This window comes from Mus musculus, chromosome 13, assembly GCF_000001635.26.
Source record: "Mus musculus strain C57BL/6J chromosome 13, GRCm38.p6 C57BL/6J".
In the NCBI taxonomy this organism is placed as follows: domain Eukaryota; kingdom Metazoa; phylum Chordata; class Mammalia; order Rodentia; family Muridae; genus Mus; species Mus musculus.
In genome coordinates this window covers 112,793,372-112,799,371 of record NC_000079.6, presented here as the reverse complement: position 1 = coordinate 112,799,371, position 6,000 = coordinate 112,793,372, and the positions used below count along the sequence as shown (strand labels likewise).

Sequence of the window (6,000 nt, the reverse complement as noted above, 5' to 3'; positions counted from 1 at the left end):
AGTTACAAGAGTCCTAGGTAGCATGGTCATTGTTGTATGCCAGCCCCGCGGCCTACTTGAACCGGGTACACCTGGAAGGCAGGCTGGGGCTGAAAAAGACTTAGACGGCGAGAGAAATAATGAAGCCAAAACGATTCCCTGTTCAAGTCTCGCCAGTTTACTAAGAGAGTGTGCTTATAAGGGGAAGGCCCATCCCCCGCCCAGTCCATTCTTGGTGTCTGGAGCCAGCCTGTAGGCGACATGCAGGATAGGATGTTCCTCCTGAATATCTCAGGGCCCTCTCAGCAGGTAGCAGTGTCTTGGAGGAGACCAGTGGCAATTGACAGAACAATAGAGCCATCTAGGTCGAAAGGCTCCACCCTAGGTAATCTCCGTAGTGGCAGCAAGGTCAAAGTCTGGATCAGCCTGCTTCGAGGCTGGGGGAGGCTACAGGTCATAATACATTTAGATGACTATTTTTTTTAAACTTTTATCAAGCACATACTATGTGCCAGGTATAGTCTAGGCAAGATGGCTTCCCTAAACAGCTTTGAGATGAAGATGTTGGACACGGTGGTATCCACCTGTAGTTCTAACACTGAAGACCGGAAGCGAGAGAATCAGGAATTCCGGGACAACTGCCCATACATGGAAGTTTTTTAGTTCCGCTGATGGGAAATCTCCTTTCAGATAGCTACCATCCTAGTTTGGTTTCTGTTGCTGTATAAAGACCATGAACAGAAGCAACTTGGGGGGCGAAGGGGTTTATTTAAGTTTATAGTTGTAATCTCTCATGAGGGGAAGTCAGGGCAGGAATTAAAGGCAGGAATCTCGAGGTAGGAATCAAGGCTGAGACAGTGGAGAAACTGTTTACTGGCCTGCTCCCCATGGCCTGCTCCCCAGCTTTCTAATACCACCCAGGACCAGCACCACCCACAGTGAGTAGGACCCTCCCAAATCAATCATGAATCAGGAAAATGCCCTACAGACTCTATAGGTCAGTCTGATGAAGGCAGTTCCTTAATCTAGATTCCCTCCTCCCAGATTACTGTAGCTTGTGTCAAATTGAAAACAACAACAACAACAAATGAACTCTGGCCTGGCGTGGTGGCGCATGCCTTTAATCCCAGAACTGGAGAGGCAGAGGCAGGAGGATTTCTGAGTTCGAGGCCAGCCTGGTCTACAAAGTGAGTTCCAGGACAGCCAGGGCTAAACCCTGTCTCGGAAAAAAAATACAAACAAAAAAACAAAACAAAACAAGAACAAAAACCTAGCCAGGACAGGTGGGAACTGATAAATGAGCAGACTATGAATGAGCAGATGTTAACCCTGTTAGGAAACAGGGTGATAGGAATTTAGAGGGCCATGTTCTACCATTTGCCCATCCATAGTTTATCATTGACAAGAGAGAAAGGTTACTTTTATAAAAGAGACCAGGCTGTCATCACATGAACTCAGGTGGTCAAACCTAGCCTCACTGAATTTCAGACAAGACATTGGTTGTGTTAGGTGACATAAAACACAATATACCGTGCATGCATCACCTATAAAGAACTGGTACCAAGAACCTTTCATCCAAGCATAACTGTCTGTAATCCTAAAGTCTAGACTCCAGAGACATATTGGATGATGGAATAAGTCAACTGAAGCTATTATAGATAGCAACCACTCGAAATTAGAAGAAATATCTACTTCTAAAGTGTTTCATTCAAATGTGAAGTTTCAAGAGCGAGGGAAATAGCTAAGTTGGTAAAAGGCTTGTTATGCAAACACAAGGACCTGAGTTTGGATTCGCAGCACCCATGCAAAAATCTGAGCATAGCTAGCCAGACAGTAGCTGGACAGCACACGCCTTTAATCCCAACACTCAGGAGGCTGAGGCAGGTGGATCTCTGAGTTCGAGGCTAGCCTGAACTACAGGCTAAATTCCAGGACAGCCAGAGATGTACAGAGAAATCCTGTCTTGAAAAGCAGAACAGAACAAAACAAAACAAAACAAAACAAAACAAAACAAAACAAAACAAAACAAAGAGAGAGAGAGAGAGAGAGATTCTAAACTATCAGTGAGCACCTGTAACCCCATAACCGAGGAGGTGGGGACATCCGGTTCCTGGAGCTTCCTACCTGGCCAGGCCAGCCTCTCAGGAGCTGCAGGTTCAGTGAGAGACCTTGTCCGAAAGAAATAAAGTAGAGCAGGATTGAGGAAGACAGTGCTTGGTACCTGGCCTACACAAGCACAAACGTGTTCACACAAAACACACACGTGCACACTCACACTTGCTGGCACACCAAACAAACAAACAAACAAAACCAAACAGGTGAATTTTCAAAATATCTTACTAAATGTCAGCACTCATTTCAAGGTTAACTGGACTGCATAACAAGACCTCAATGAAAAAGGAAAGAACAAGAAGAGGAAGAGGAGGAGGAGGAGGAAGAAAAGCTGCACTTTTCTTCCCAGCACTGCAGAGGCAGAGGCAGAAGGATCCTGAGTTCAAGGCCAGTTTAGGCTACTAAAAAGTTATGAGCTAGTCTGGGTTACGGAGTAAGAGACACTCAGTCCTCCAATATCCCTACCCCCCAAAAAAAGCAGGAGCAAATTCTGATCAATGCCCTTGTTCATTATTTATTCCTCCATTTTAATATCATTTAAGAAAAAACAGTTCTATTAGATAATTCACAAGCCAGCAAAATTGCTTAGCACATAAAAGCTCTTGCAGTACAAGCCCAACGACCTGAGCTCAAGCCCCAGAACCAAAAGTGGAAGGAGAGCACTGACTGCTAAAGCTGTCCTCTGACTTCCGCACGTGCACCATGGCACAAGTGGACCCTCCTCATGCACACGTATTATATACACACAATAACAATACGTTGTCTAACTTTTAACTCATCTATCCTACAGTTCACCTGTTGAAAGTATATAGCCTTGACACTTTGAGTATGTTCTCAGAGTTGACGGATCATGATCGATGGTAAGACATTTTGATCAGTCAGGAAAGAAACTTTAGCGCTATTGACGAGTGATCCTTTCGGATTTCTCTTCTCCCATCCTTGGGCCCTAGGCAATCACTTATCTACTTTTCGTATCTATATAATTGCCCACCCTGGTCTTCTTCTCCCTACCCCATCCGCCTGTAATTGTTTAACCGTTGGTCAGCATCTCCCTTTCTCTTCTTCGCAATCACTCATGCCTTTGGCAAGCACCATCCCAGACAGTCTTCCGCTTGAGATCATCTTTAGATTCCATGCATGAGCAAGACCAGACATTAGTTTTCCTTCTGTGCCTGACTTACTTAAGTATGTGTTCTCCAGGTTCCCATGTGTGACAAATTATAGGATTTCATTCTTTTAATAACTAGACTCTCTCCGTCTCTCTCTTGCTCTCCGCTTACATATCTGTTGATCTCATGTCTTGACCAATGTAGACAGTGCTGCCATAAACATGGATGTGCTGATGTCTCTTCAATATACAAGTTTCATCTTCTTTGGATATACATACACCCAGCTGTGGGATTTGTTGGGGGGGAGGTTTATGGGGTAATTTTATTCCTAATGTTCTGGAGAAATTCCATGACAGTTATGCTAATTTACACCCCACAGATAGTATATAAAAATTCTTGTATCACCATATATCCACTGTTCTGAATCTTTTGTCTTTTGGGTACTCATAATTCTAATAGGTGTGAGCTTATTTGCCTTCCCCAACGATTGAGTGATTTGTGCAACTTTCATTGATCTAACAATGTAGTCCAGTCTCAGGACACAGTTGTGAAAGGGTCAAAATGAGCAGGAAAGGACATTTTTCTCAAGTAGCCTGCCACCCACTGAGAAAGCCAGGCACATAGCTGAATGAATGCAGTATTGTACAGAAGTGTGCTGGTGTACAGCAGGCTTACAGACTGGAGTGGGAGCCCTGGAGAGATGCCATAGGGAGGTGACTCTCGGATTCTTTCCTGGCCCTCTACCACACCAACAGTGAGTTTCTGGGTGAGAAGGAAGTACAGAGTTGAGATGTTAACAGGCGCTCCCCAACTCAGAAGTCCTAAATAACAGGACTTTAAACATTAGGTTAGTAGGCAGACATGGTGGCACACACCTTTAGTTAGGTTCAGCTCTAGGGAGGCAGAAGAAGGAGGATCTCGATGAGTTCAAGGCCAGCCTGGTCTACATAGTGAGTTCTAGTACATAGTGAGACCCTGTCTCCAAAAAAAAGTTAATAAATCAAAGTCCATTCAAATATATCAACTCCTTCCCTGTTATAGACATTGAGGTATGTGCTGTGCTGTATTTTGAATTGGGAAAAGAAAGATGGTGAACTACTCTGTGTTGGAGTAGGGTTCACACCCACGTGGGGAGTTGTATGATCGTGATTAGGTTCTGGAGCAATGCTGAGACAAAATAAATCAAACAACGTGGAAATGGTGGTGAAATTTTACAAAAGAAAATTCAAGTTGTGACAGCACTAATAGCCCTTGGGGGGATGAGACAAACTTGGCCCTAGACCGCACCTGAATCCTCAGAGCATCCCTTAAATGCTTAGGGAAGTTCGCTTTTGTTCTGTGGCTCTCCTCCCTGCAACTAGGACATCAAACAAAAACTAAGTATCACAGGGCTGGGAAGAGTATTCCTGAAGACTACCCCCCAAACAAACAAACAAACAAACAAATTTCCTCCCTTCGGTTATGCTAAACTTCAAAACAGAGTCTGTGTTAGTTACCTTAGCCTTGACTGAGACAAAAACATGTGAAGAGAGGCAACTTATAGGAAGAGAAGCTTGTTTCTAACTCAGTCAAGTTGATCAGAGTCTACCATGTCCTGCATTTCCACCCTCTTCAAAACCTTCAAAAACTTGAGCTCAGTTCCATTCCTTTATTAAGAATGCTAGTGTGCCGGGCATGGTGGCAGAGGCAGAGGCAGGAGGATTTCTGAGTTCGAGGCCAGCCTGGTCTACAAAGTGAGTTCCAGGACAGCCAGGACTACATGGAGAAACCCTGTCTCGAAGAAAAGAAAGAAAGAAAGAAAGAAAGAAAGAAAGAAAGAAAGAAAGAAAGAAAGAAAGAAAGAAAGAAAGGAAGGAAGGAAGGAAGGAAGGAAGGAAGGAAGGAAGGAAGGAAGGAAGGAAGGAAGAAAAGAATGCTAGTTGTGTATTATTAGTAAGCCTCTCTCTATTACAACAGAGCTCCCCGTGTCTTCATTTTACAAAGTATCTGTAGGGCAATAGCCAGTTCTCTTATGTGTCTGTGCTTCCACATAGCTGTGTCCTTTTCCCCCAAATGGACGGAAGCAAATAAGGTTTTTTAGTATATTCAAATAGCATTGTAAAGCTAGCATAGTTAAAAGTATAAATGACTGTTTTCATAGTGCCTGTACCCCTAAAAGAAAACCACACAAGATGGTATAGTAGAATCTTTTTATACTTAACAATGAAGCTGTTTGGTTCTTATTAACATTTTTATTATACAATACTTTATATAAATGTGATTAAGCATAATAAAATAAACAATAGGGAATCTCTTACTTGACACAGCACTTAAATCCTTTGTGTGTGTGTATAACAGGGTATTATTGAATAAACAAATTGGGCTTCAGTTTCCTGCCTCAAACTCCCATGTGCTCGGGTTACAGGTGGGATACCTCTGTGTTCAGCTAACACTTAAATCCTAACAATATCTTTGAATCCACCTACATAGTCTATTTCTGTTCCCTGGTTCAAAAGCACTTACCTCTATACTCTGAATTTTGTACTTACCTTTTCCTTGATTTATTTTTCTGTGTGACTTGGTTGTGTTGTGTGTGTTGTGTGTGTTAGTTTTCTTAGTTTTTAGCTTGTAAAAATATTATGCCTTGGAGAGATGGTTCAGCAGTCTAGAGTCCTTATTGCTCTTGCAGAGAACCCAGGCTTAATTCTCAGGACTCATCTGGTGGCTTACGGCCATTTGTAACTCCAGTTCCAGGGGATCGAACACCCTCTTCTGGTCTCTGCCGCAGGCATCCAACATGCATATTGTACATGCTAACGAA

General features: G+C 43.1%; 1 long non-coding RNA gene across 1 annotated transcript in view; it reads right to left on the bottom strand.

Annotated features, from left to right (window-relative positions):
• Gm41067 overlaps positions 1-6,000 on the bottom strand; it is a 30,733-nt gene continuing 24,733 nt past the window's right edge. Inside the window, exon 3 of the long non-coding RNA XR_873969.2 lies at positions 1-99. This is a non-coding gene — a long non-coding RNA (predicted gene, 41067). The remainder of the gene's footprint in view (positions 100-6,000) is intronic.